Here is a 13,699-nt window from a genome sequence, read left to right as displayed (position 1 = left end):
CATTAGCAGTTCATCAATACTGATATGAGAGATAAAATCTTCTTGCTCTCCCAGATTTAGGTAACACTTCATTGAAATTGGAATGTGAGATGATTCCCCTTTGCTGTCTCTGACTTAAGGTGCTGGTTTTGCAGGTAGGAACTACTTATTTCCGTTTCCCATCCCATTTCTTTTGTGGTCAAGTTTTGTGACAAAAGATTACTCTCCAAACTATTTTCTACTGGTGCCAATGTTTTCACCTCTGAAACCAACCAATAGTGTAATATGGGGGTTTGTGAGTACCCATTCATTTTAAACAAGATTGTTCGAGGAGTTTATGCAACTTGTTTCCTAAGTGGATGGTGAGCTGCAAAAAGAAATTCCTATTTATTTTACATTCTCCTCAGTGCCTCACTCCTGTGGGGGTACACAGCAGGTACATAATAAATACTTGTTGTCTTAGTTGAGTTTCAAACCTTTCATATAAGCTGTTATGATTTAGCTAAAGAATGTTATAGCCTTTAGAAGGGCTAATTACAGCCTATAATTCGACTGACCTGTGCTGGTTCTGAAGTACTTAGTGGTAATAATACTGTTTTTGCAAGATGGATATTTTACTGTTGAGCCTGTCTGGTTTGAGAGGCTCGCTGTTTTATGGTCTGTGTGTGGTAATCATTTGGATGTAATGATCAAATGGGGGTTGCCCAAATTGATCGTTATAACAGGATTCCACTGTAATTACATTTCCATAAATGATACTCAAATTCACTAGGGAAATCAACAACCCCTTGGTGTGCCTACTTCCAGCACTGATTACAAGTTCAGGTTCTATAGCACTTTCTAAACAAAAGGTAATTAAAATTTTACAACCCATAGTTAAGCCAAAATGAAAAGGCAGCTTTTTGTTCTAGATTCAAAAGTGCTGCTCTTTGTAGACATCAGAAGACAATTCAATTTACAAGAATAGGCAGGTGTTTGGATCTTATACAGATTAATACATGCATATTTTAAGCATCTTGGAATCAGAGACTCAAGGGTTAAAAGTCCAGCTGCATTATGTCTATATCTATGTCATCTTGAGTAAGTCATTAAATCTCCCTGAGCTTCAGTTTTCTCATCTTTAAAATAGGGATAATGCAATTTCTGCCTCATTAGGTTTTTGAGACAATGAAATGACTTATTGCTTGTGAAGCGCTGACCACAAAGTGCTGGTTGAACATGTTAGTTAAGTACTCAACATACCTTAGCTATTATTATTGTCATTTTGATTTTCTTTTTAAATCCAGCCATCTTTTCCCTAGTAACACCATAAGAAACAATATATTTATTCCCTTTGCCTTAGCAAAAATTGAATGTTTCCAACCCCGTATATGCCAATACCTGGCATTCTTAGTTTATTAATTCTTCTGTTCTAGAATTCTCTGGCTTAGCTGCTATGTCTCAGACATATATGATCATGTTCATCTCTAGACAGTGGGTTTTGTTATCTTATCAGATTAATTAGAATATTCCATAAACTTCAGATTCTCATTGTCCTAAAGCAGCTATCACTATAAACATGCAAGAGGTCATGGGATGATTCCAAATGCACATTCCCACAGTGCCTTCCCACAAAGGATGCAGGAGGAGGCATTTTCACATCAATCTAAATACCATTATGCCATCAAAATAACATTTAAGATAATGTACCAGCTCTTGAGCCCTTTCCAAATGCTAGGAATGCTTCTAAAGCATTGCATTTTAGTCCAGAAATTACTCTACTCAGCAGAAATTCAGCCAAGAAAAATCACCCTCTCTGAATAGAAACAAACTAAGGGTAAATGTGTCATCCTTTGCCACCCATGTAGTCTGTACCCCTTCATCAAAATTTATTTGTGGGCTTGTTCCAAAATTCAAGTGTCAATAAAGCCAGTTATCAGGATACTAAAAGGATAAACTTGCCAATATTCCCACAAAAGGCCTTTTTTGTTTTCGAGAAGTATATTCAAAAAGAAACTTGTTCCAATAGTAATCAAGGCCCAGAAAAAGTAAAGGCTTCCATCCAGACAGACCTCCTAGTTTTCATTTTTCCCTTAAATTATTATTTCTGGATTAGTTTAATAGTAACAGAAAAATGAGAGCGAGACCAATTGCCTTAAAACAATGACTTCTCCAACTGTGGGAGCTCATATCAATGTCATATTACCTGGACACATCCTTTGATTAGTTTTATTAAATGAGAATACCTGCATAGATAGACCTTTTATATAGAAGAGGGAAATATTCTAATATTTCTGTTTTTTACAGTTTGCTTTCTATAACATACTTTTTTTTCAGAGTTTTATTTTTTCTGGTTCTTTCTTGACTTTTGGATTTTTAGTTTGATTTTTGACTTTCTGAAACTCTGTATTCTTCTTTCTCTTCCCTGTAATTATTTTATTATATATTTTATTACTTTTATAAAACCAATACTATTTTTGAGCATTGGCATAATTTTCTTTCTTTTTTTAAAAAAAGTTAATTTTTTAAAAAATTTATTTATTTTGAGAGAGAGAGAGTATGAGCCAAGGAGGAAGTGAGAGACACACACAGAATCTGAAGCGGGCTCCAGGCTCTGACCTGTCAGCACAGAGCCTGACACAGGGCTTGAAACCACGAACCACTAGATCATGATCTGAGCTGAAGTCGGATGCTTAACCGACTGAGCCATGCAGGCACCCCTGGCATAATTTTCTTTCTGACTGCTACATTTTATAATGAAGAATAGAATCCATAATGATTAACTCATAGACTAAATTCTCCATTCTAGAACATAGGTCACTCATTCTACCCAGTGAGTGTTTTCTGTATCCCACACTTTGTGCTAAGTACTGAAATTACAGTAGTTCAAGAAAGAAGTAACTGCAAAAAATGGCAGGGAAGTATACTATTAGTTGAACTGTGCTAGTTCTTTTAATCACATTGTTTGTGTATTAATTGTCTTATGGTCTAGCTTTTGCTACCTCTTGTCACTGAAAAAACCTCAAGATAAACATCAAACTTATTCTTTGAGGTCCAGATTAAATCATAATTGAAGAGTTCTTTATAAATTCTCCAAGGTATTTTTACCGATATTATCTGCTTAAGGTGAACATCTAAGGCAATCCACCAGCCAGCAGAAACTACTTAATACCAAAGTGTTTGATCTTGACATATTTACATCATATATACATCATACACATAACACATTATAATACATTATAAGGTGCATCGCAACAAATTTAAAAAATTTTAAACCGTTAGATGGCAATTAATTGACATAAATTGAAACATTTTTTTCCACTGTCAAAAACACCTGCAAAGTCATTAAATTTTCTAGCTAACTCTTCATGCTACCTCTTCTCAACTACCCTTGCTCTCATCCCAAACCTAAATTTCTTTCCATACCTGAGTCAAGTTTAATGTTATAGGGACATATAGCAACATTTGCTCTTTTTTGATTCAAACCAGGCTTTCAAAATAAAACACAGATGGGAAATGGGGGTTTGAAAACCCATTCTTGACCCTTTGTATCTCCTAATTTCTCTTTGATACTATCATAGTTGACCATGGAGGTAGTCCTGATACATCTGGATATCCAGACTTAATTTATTAGGTACCTGAACAGCGTGTAACTCTTTAAACAGTGTGATTAATCAAGGTGGTAGAAAATATTAAGAACCAGGAAGCTTGGAAATATGCTGTACCTTTCTTTTCAAGTCTAGGAGGAGACTGATGAGGGTTATGAAAAGTGCAAACATAGGAGTATCCTCTCAGCACAGGGAGGAGACTATTCTGGTCAATTTTTGATGCTTTGTTTTAGGAAAGACTAATATTTTTGTTCATTTTAATACAGGAAGCATTAGTACCTTCTGCAGTGCTGGGATGAGAACAGTCTGTCTGTACCTGCACCTGAAAAACAGGGAGGTTGCATCACACATGACTTAAAATAGAGTTCCCTGATTTACAATTCATTTGATTTACAGTTCATTTGACTCACTGAGAAAGAATTTACTTCTTTATCTTCACTGACTTCCAGTCCACCACTGCCTGAGACACATCAACCACTGGCCAATTCAAACATGGCCAGCTAAGGAACCATCACAATCAATTTATATTGATACAATAAATCAGAAGAAGGAAAGCAAGCCAAAGAACCAGCTTGGTGGTTCTGTACAAGTAGAACTATTGGAATAAAAAAAGAAAGAAAGAAAAGAAAAGAAAGAGGGAAAGAAAGAAAACAAAAAAGAAAGAAAGAAAGAAAGAAAGAAAGAAAGAAAGAAAGGGAAAATTTGAATACAACTGTAATACAGTTTTTTGAAGAGAGATAATTAAAACACAAAAATTATTGTTGGAAATGAAATAAGACATATTATTTTACTTTAAAATTTGAAAGATAAATTAACAAAATAATATTGTTCAGAAATAATTTAGTCTTCATTTATTTATTTAGTGAATAAATCACTCAGAATCTATTATGTACCAGGCACAGTGTATTTAACAGGGTACAAGACAGGTGGCCTTGCCCTATGAAACTTATTTTAAGTGGGGAGACAGGAAGTAAACAAGAGACCACAATATAAGAAAATGAGAGGCTGTATGAAATATTGTGAAGACAACAAGAACGGTGCTAAGATAGGGAATAAAGGGAGAGGTCTGAACTACTGTATGTGAGGTTGTAGAAAAATCCTCTCCATGTAGGTGTTAGCACAGTCCCAAAGAATTGGAGGGATTTGGCAAATGGATATTATTCTTGTAATGGGAAACTAAGCTTGAAATCTCTGAGACAAGAAGGAGCTCAGATTCTCTATGAACTATCAGTACAGGGTAGTTAGAACATGGTGAATGTAAGGAGAATTATCAAGATAAAGTAGGAGAGATAGGCAGTAGGAGAGGATCAGGCAGGGATGTGTTAAGTTATATACTGGTTCAACTTTTAGGCTACAAAAAAAAAGTAGGAATCTTAGGTTGGATCACAACATGATGATATTTGAATTATTAAAGGGAGATTCTGGCAATTATCTGGAGAACAGGTTGAGAGGCTATTGGTGCAAGAATGGAAATGGACAGGGTAATTAGGAAGCTATTGTAAAATGCAATGTGTGTACAATGATGTTGGATTGAACAAGGTTGTGGCTTGGAGACAGTAGTAGGATGTCAGATGCAAGATACATTTTGGAGGTAAAACCAACCACATGCTGATGTGGTTGGTAAGGGAAATACAGTGATCGAAGATAATTTTTAAGAGCCTGGTTTAAGAAATTGGGTATGTGGTGGTGACATTTAATGAGATCAAAAAGAGTGGAAAAATAAACTATTTGAGGGGGATGGGGCAAGGTCAAGAATTGATTTCTGGCCATGTTAAGAGTAAGATGCAAAAGAGTCATAAAAATAGAGATACTGAATAAGCACATATGAGTCTAGGATGCAAAGGAGATTGGCAGGTAGAGAGATATCTGGGAGTTACCAGCGTGTCGATCGTATTTCAAGTCAAGCAATGCATGGGGTGATTCAGAGAAGGAGAGAGAGTTTGTGGACACATTGTGAGAACAGTTTTTATATGACAAAGAACAGACAAGTGGGTAGAAATCAGGGCTTTCTGTAGGTCAAGTGACATTGTTTTCACTTTTTTTTAAGAGAGAGAGAGAGCAAATGTGAGTAGGGGAGGGGGCAGAGGAAGAGAGAGAGGAAATATTAAGCAGGCTCCATGCTCAGTGCAGAACCCGACTTGGAGCTCAATCTCACGACCTTGGGATCATGACCTGAGCCAAAACCAAGCATCTGACACTCAAGCGACTGCACCACCCAGGCATCCCTGTTTTTACTTTTTAAGATTAAAAATATTAAGTTCTATTTATTTAGTGCTATGGGTCAGGCACTATGCCAATTACTTCAAATTCATAAAGTATTTCATCTTAATAATACCAAGAGGCAAATACTGGTATTTCCTCCCTTAATAAAAGCATATAAAGAGATATAAAGCAAACACAATTAAATTATCTAGGGCCCCAAGGCTAGAAATTGGCAGAGTTAAGCTTTAAATCTCCGTAGTCTGATTTCAGAAGCACCATGTTATACTCCCTGCTACTATAGTACGGTTGTTTGTTGATATAAGCAAATAAATATAGAGAAATGAATGATAATACAAAAAGAATTATAATATGGGAGATACTAGAATTTATAGTACAGATAGTATATTTGACCACTGCAATAGGGACAAAAGCAAAGAAAACAGGTGCAACAGAGTTACTTGCAGATTTTGTAGTTGGAAGATGAAGATCTCTCCAGAAGCTTCTGTACTCAGAGAAGTATGGTGGTTACCCTGAGTGAAAAGAAGAAGGTAAGAGATACAACAGTTCCAAAGAAAGACAACATGGCAGGAAATAGTTATTTTGAATAATAGTTATCTTGGAAGATCAAACTGAAGAAATACCCATCAATGCAGAACAAATTCACAAAGAAACAGAAAATATGATCAAAATAATATGAGATGTGGAGGAGGGATCTGGGATATCTAGTGTATGAATAATATAATTACTAGGGGACAAAAGGGAACAGATGAGAAACAATGAGCAAAGAAATAATAGAATACCAGTTCACTGAACTGAAGAAAAAAACCCTTGAAATTCAAGAAAAGACCATTGAGTTCCAGACATCATTAACAAGATACACACACACACGTTGTGCTAAAAATTTATAAACTTTAAAGTTACAGGAAAAAAAAAGAGTAAAATGTCATCTACTTCTAGAAGCCTAGTGGAAGCCAGAAGATAATGGAATAATATTTTCAAAATGTCAAGAGAAAGTTGTAATTAACCTATAACTGTAATTCTAAGAAAACTGCCTATATTTAAATATTGGAGATAAATAAGGACATATTCAGAGAAACAAAAAATAAGAATGTTTACAACCAACAGAAGTTCACAGGAGGAAATTTCTAAAGGAAAGAAGAAAATGAAACCAGAGGGAAGCGTGACAGAGACAGTGTGCTCACCACCCAATTTCTGCTATGAGGTGATGGCAGTCAGCTGGAGGCCATACCATGGGTTCTGACTAATGAGCCATAAGAGGGAGGGACATGCAGGACTGGTGGCACGTGTAATTCCAAGGCAACAGCACAATATGATGAGGTCCCTGACTGATTTTAAGGAGAAACAGCTCCACTCACCTTATCAGACATTTAGTGTGAATGAGAAATAATTTTTTTATGGGTTAACCCAATGAGATTTCAGTATTAATTGGTCCCTACTGTATCGCCTGCCTATCCTTTTAAAAAAAAATAATAAAAAATCAAAAAACAAAAAACAAATTAAGAAAATGATGAACAAAGGTATGTGCAGACATGTAGGAAAATCTAAATATTTGTAATTCTGTATTTAACAAAATGATAGAAGTGTTTAATTTATAGAGTTAAAAAATATCAGAACTGAGGTAGTACTGTAGCTAATCAACAAAATCTATTGCTCTTCTTCCTGGCTCTGAGCTAGACTACATTTTTCAGCTGCTTTTTAGTCATTTGTACCCATGTGACCAAGCTGGTCTCTGTGACTTTTTTCCCTCGTGTACTCAGAATGGAGATAGTCTATAGGGTCATTTTAAGAATCACATTTCAAAAATGGCAGAACTAAAGTTGGATGCAGCCTAAACCCTGAGTCACAGTTTGAAGTGACTACCAATATCTGGACTTTAACCTGAGTGAGAGAGAAGCTTCTATTATGTTAATTCATTAAGATTTCCATGGGTTATCAAATAAAAACAATTAAATAATATATAATCTTCTTGAAATGTTCAGCAACTTAAAAAATTGACCATATTCCAGTCCATAAAGGAAGTGTCAATGAATTTCAGAAAAAGAAATGTCATATCATTTTCTCTGACCACAGGGCAATTAAATTGGAAAGCAATGAAAAGGTCAATTAAAACAAAACATCTGTTAAATTGGAACTCAGACTTATAAATAACTCTTGGGTCAGAGAATAAATATTACTAAAAAATTTAAACATTACATCTGAAAGATAATGAAGTTAAAGTGTGTCAAAACTTGTGCAATAGCTGGGGGAATATATAGTTTTAAATACTCCTATTCAAAAAGAAGAAATTAAAAAGTAAAGAATTGAACTTAGGGAGAGTAGGAAAAACCCAAATATAGTAGAAAACACAAAATAATAAGAACAAAAATTAATTGAAATAGAAAACAAATTTTAAGGAGAACTATTACTATCTCCACTTTTACAAGAAGAGAATTTGAGGCATAGAAAAATTTAATAAAATAAGCCAAAGGCAATTCTTTAATAAAACCAATAGGCAAAGCTTTGGTGAAATTAATCAAGAAAAAAATGATAGGATGCACTAGTAAATGAAAATAAGAATGAAAAATGGGTCGCAACTACAGCTACAACAGCAATTCTAAAGCTACCATGAGTGAAAATCAGTAGAAACAACACTAACGGCTTTTGCCTTGGTATTGGGTTCAATTTGAAACTCAGCATTTTAGAAGCTGAATAGCCTGATGCCTACTTCAACATTATATCTAACATGCCTGGAATTCTACATGATCTGTGCTTATGTGATTATATAGCTTCCTATCACAAGTAATAGCTTGCGATTGTACGTAATCACTGTAACTATGTTAATAGGGACAAAGTATATCATTTACGTTTATTGTTGATATCCAAACATTCACTTTCAAATATAGGGAAGCATTTTAGATATAACTTGAAAGAAAATTTCCTATTTAGTTTTATATGGTAAATTGTATCAATCAACTGAAGTATATAAATGTTGAAAGAATCATTGAAAGAATAAAATACTGTAGTAATTAGTGATGCTTGTGAGCACTTACTTTTATGTACAAAATGGTTATCAAGAACTAGATATGTGGGGAAATAGTGATGACAAAATCATTAATATGTATTATGTTGGCTACATAATTTTATAAAGAAAATTGTATCCGTTTTTGATCCTTCAAGTATTTGTAAATTTAATGATACAGAATAATAGGGTTTGGGTTATATGATAATTCTAATCTAAGTAAAATTATTTGGTGTACTAGCTGTGGCAGGCAGCTAGTGGTCACTCCTTCCTCCTGACATGTGTCACATCTTTGTATCATCCCCTCTCCTTGAAGTGGAAGCTGTGTCTTATTTCTATCCAAAAGAATATAATAAAGGTGATGAGATGTCACTCTCTTGATGAGGTTACATTACATGCCAAAGGTGATGGTATGTTATTCTATTTATTACATTATATTTTTAGAACTGTTTTAGCACCCTAAAGAAAGATGCCCTGTAGCTGGTCTTAGAGAGGCAAAATGCTATATTGTAGACAGCACCACACAACAGAGGTGAGGTGATACCTTGAGGAACAGAATTCTGCCAACTGCTAGTGAACCTATTGACCATTTATAATCTGTACCATGAAGTGTGGATTTGGGCTTTGAAGTCGGTCCAGCATGGCATGGATTCTTAGCTGTGTGGCTTACTAGATGTATGACTTCTAGTATTTTTTCAAGTCTTCTGAGAATTAGTGTCTGCAATGGCAAATGAGAACAATGTCAGTTACATTGTACTGTTGTTGTGAGGACTGGAGATAATGTATGTAAAATGTCAGGCACATAGCAGGCTCTCAAATATGATTATTAGCAGAGGTAAAGAGTGGAGGTCACTGACCTCTCCAAGCCTCTGCTTTTCATCTGAATATAACACCTACAACATTGTAGGAACGATTAAATAAGATAGGGGAAAAGAAGGCCTTTGCCTGGTACATGATAAGTGCTAATTAAGAAGTGGTTTTCCAAATACCAATGCTACCTTGTCTCTCATTTGTTTACATATACATATGACTATACACATACATATACATATACATGTACATGTACATATACATATACATGTACATATACATATACAAATACATATACATGAGAGAGAATGCCAATACCAAAATTAGCTCATCCAATGAACTTTTCTAAACATTAAAGTTGACCAAAAAAAAAAAATATATATATATACATATATATATATATATATATATATATATATATATATAGGATCTATGAACAGTTCTGTAACCACTTTTTATTCTGAGCAAAAATATTCTTCAGGATGTTTCAGAGAATAGTCTATTTCTCTCATAAACTATCATTACCATTTCTCTTTCAGAAAATGAAACCATCATTTCCGGGAAGGAAGTGGATGCAAATACGCATCTTCTATCACATGCCTCACATCTTACAGATTTCTGCAATTCCATCTCTTACTCTTTACTCTCAGGATTCAGATCCACCCATTGTATAATTATATGTTCTTCAAGAGAAATTGATGAGAATGTGAATGCTGAAAAACAGTATCTTGTTGCCTCAGATAAAACACAATATTTTCTGTTTCCACAGATGACTTGAAAAGCTGGAGCAATCAGTGCCAATCACTCCTCACTCAAAAAGAATATGTAACCCTGCTGCCCAGTGCACATTGGTTCTCATCTGTGACCTTAAAGAGCAAACACATACTGCAAAGCTCTAAGACTGCAGATGTAGATGAACTTAATAGTTCCATCATATCTATGAAGAGCACTTGGCAGAATCAGAGTACGTTTATAAAGACTACCTTCTTTGACCCTCTCGGGCACAGAAGTTATTATTATCCCTGTGTTACTGAAAGACAAAAAAATATATGCAGAAGTACGTGCCTTTCTCAAACCCACTTTATGAATAAAATGGCAGGGTAGCCCTGGCATCCTGGTATCTCTTTCTCCTTAATGGTGGTTTTCAAAATTTATAATAGATATACCTTCAGACCTTCAGCTTTTGGAATTTGGGCTTGAGTCTCAGCTCTTTCTCTTACCAGCTATGTGACTACAGTTAAGTTATTTAAACTCTTAACAGTTTCATTTTCTTGTTTGTAAAGTGGGGCTAATAATTGGGCATTTAGAGTTATGAAAGATTAAATGAGATAACATTTGTGAAATACTCAGCACTTATTAAAACCTCAAAGTTAGCTCTAATAAGGTCATAAGAAAATTTGTATTCTCCTATCTTTCATGAATAATTCCCATCTACATAGGAAATACTCAGTATATGATCTCAATTTCTAGTGAAGAGATGGCTCTAAGAATAAAAAAAACTTTATTATTTGTAAAAATGGAATAAATTTGTTTTCCTGGGGTTCATAAAAATGAAACACTTATCAAATTGCACTTCAAATAATATAGGTTTTCTATGCACTCAAAAAGGAATATTTTCGCAGGCAAATGAGGCAAAATATGCCTTTTGTCATTCTAAAAACCCAAGTGGGACAGTTCCAGTGAAGGCTCAGGAATATATATTTCTTTCTTAAATGATGAAAATAGTTTCTCCAAGACCACCTCTATTTTATCTTTACATCTAGACAAACTTCCCTATCTAGAATCCCAATCAAGAAAAAATGTAGGGCTATGGGTCACTGTAGGACTTGGTAAATGGATGTTCATCATGATTTTGGACTGTCTTATCACAACGATTTGGTATCAGGTAGATAGATACAGCTTCAGAGAAGGCAAAAGAGAAATTACATTTCATCAAAGAGAGGATATGGGAAGGCAGATACTAGGATGAACAGCTCAAGTATTTTACACCAGTGGCTGCTTTTTAAAGTTTTTTTTTTAATGCTTATATTTTGAATGTTATGACACATACTGGCAATGTCAGCAGAAGAAATGAAGTAATCGCTCAGTGTAGCATAAATGTGACCATATCAAAAAGTTTTTCATTGCTTTTATTTGATTATTTATTAAAAAATATTTTTTAATGTTTATTTATTTTTGAGAGAGAGACACACAGTGAGAGTGGAGGAGGGACAGAGAGAGAGACAGACAGAATCTGAAGCAGACTCTAGGCTCCGAGCTGTCAGCACAGAGCCTGACTTGGGGCTCAAACCCGTGAACTGTGAGATCATGACCTGAGCTGAAGTCGGACGCTTAACCGACTGAGCCACCCAGGTGCCCCTCATTGCTTTTAATAATGAAAAATAAATCAAATAACGATGTTTCCCTAGAATATAAACTAAGGCCAGAGGTGCCAAAATTAGATGGAGAGGTTTTAATTGTGTCTTAGTATGTTCTTGGAAGCAGCAGCTGGTATAAGATAGACATACAATTTCCAAAAATTAAACAATGGCTCTTTGTCCTAGTTAGAATGTTAGGTTTTCAATAAATGAACTCAAAATAAATGAATTCAAAATAGAGCAACGGAACAGATATTAATTCTGTTTCGGACTTCTTTGCTGGGGATTAAAAGAAACTATGCAAGTCTATTATTACCCAGTGATGACTTCAGTCACATCAGTAATGATTCCACTTTTTTGGAACATCTTGTGGACGATAGGCATCATCACTGAACTGAGATCACAATGAAAGAATCACTGAATCACCACTCATCAAATGGCTCTCAGAGTCAATAATTTTTATCTTAAATGTAAATGAATGAAAAACATATGGAAAGAAATTTAGTTCACAGAGTGATTGAAGGCTTGTGGAAGAGTGCCAAGAAAAAGATCGTCTTCATGCAATATATTCCAAAGAATCTTTGGTTTCAGGCTTCATAGCTTCTAGGAGATTTTCCTGCCTGAAGATATGCATGGGGAGTCCTGTTGTTTCCATTACACTGCGAATACTAGGAGTCTGTTTATAAGCTTGTACAGTTCAGTTTCAAATATTTTTCAGGGCAAAGTTCCTGGAACGCCTTTCTGGAAGAGATTTTCGTGATTAGATACTGTCATGAGTAGCCTGACAAGTGAGAAAACTGGTCTCCACTCTGAATGGGGACGGGGGGGGGGTATAATCAACAAGGCTGCCTTAGATCTCTGGGGGTCTTGGTTTTTCTGCCTCATTTCTGTGCAGTAGCAACCTATTTTAGAAGTACTTCTCCCGCTCTGCCTTTCTTAACATTGTTTCCCGCCTGAATTAGTTAAGGTTCTTTGGGTTACATTTAATAACAGAAATCAAATCAAGCCAAAGCAAGCAAAAGGGAAAGAGATGAGGGAACCAGGAGGCAAAAAGCCTTAGGGAATGCAGGGCACTCAACCTCTCCATCTTATATCTTTGGTCTTCCTAACACATGTGCTTCATTCACTTTTGACTCTCTACAGTTCAGCTTTCTCCATCTCTTTGCATAGTGGAAAGAAAAAGTCATTTCTAAACCTAATATGACTGACTGCCTCTCAGCCCTTATTACAAACTCCTGAGGCAGAGGTAATCTGATTGCTCTAGTTTTAGGCAGAACTTCCCCACCTGTCCAGTTACCTATGGCCAGGGCTGTGGGGTCATACGTGGCAAACACTGTTATCAGATCTCAAGGATGGGGTTGACATGTGACAAGCAGTTCTGAAAGGATAGAGACTGAGGTAAGCATTTGCCTCTGCATTTCAGGGGCATTGCTTCTGAATTTCATTTTTCATTGCTATGAAAGAGAGATTAATATAGATGGGAGCATTCTATAACCCTTTTTTTAATGTTTATTTATTTTTGAGAGAGAGAGAGAGAGAGAGAGAGCGTGTGTGAGCAAGGGAGGGGCAGAGAGAGAGAGAGAGAGAGGGAGACACAGAATCTGAAGCAGGCTCCAGGCTCAGAGCTGTCAGCACAGAGCCCAACATGGGGCTTGGACCCATGAAGCGCGATATCATGACCTGAGCCAAAGTCGGATGCTTAACCAACTGAGCCACCCAGATGCCCCTCCATATCCCTTTATTTT

This window comes from Prionailurus viverrinus, chromosome C1, assembly GCF_022837055.1.
Source record: "Prionailurus viverrinus isolate Anna chromosome C1, UM_Priviv_1.0, whole genome shotgun sequence".
NCBI classification, from domain to species: Eukaryota; Metazoa; Chordata; class Mammalia; order Carnivora; family Felidae; genus Prionailurus; species Prionailurus viverrinus.
The sequence above is the reverse complement of the archived record's forward strand: the minus strand, read 5'-3'. Positions refer to the sequence as shown.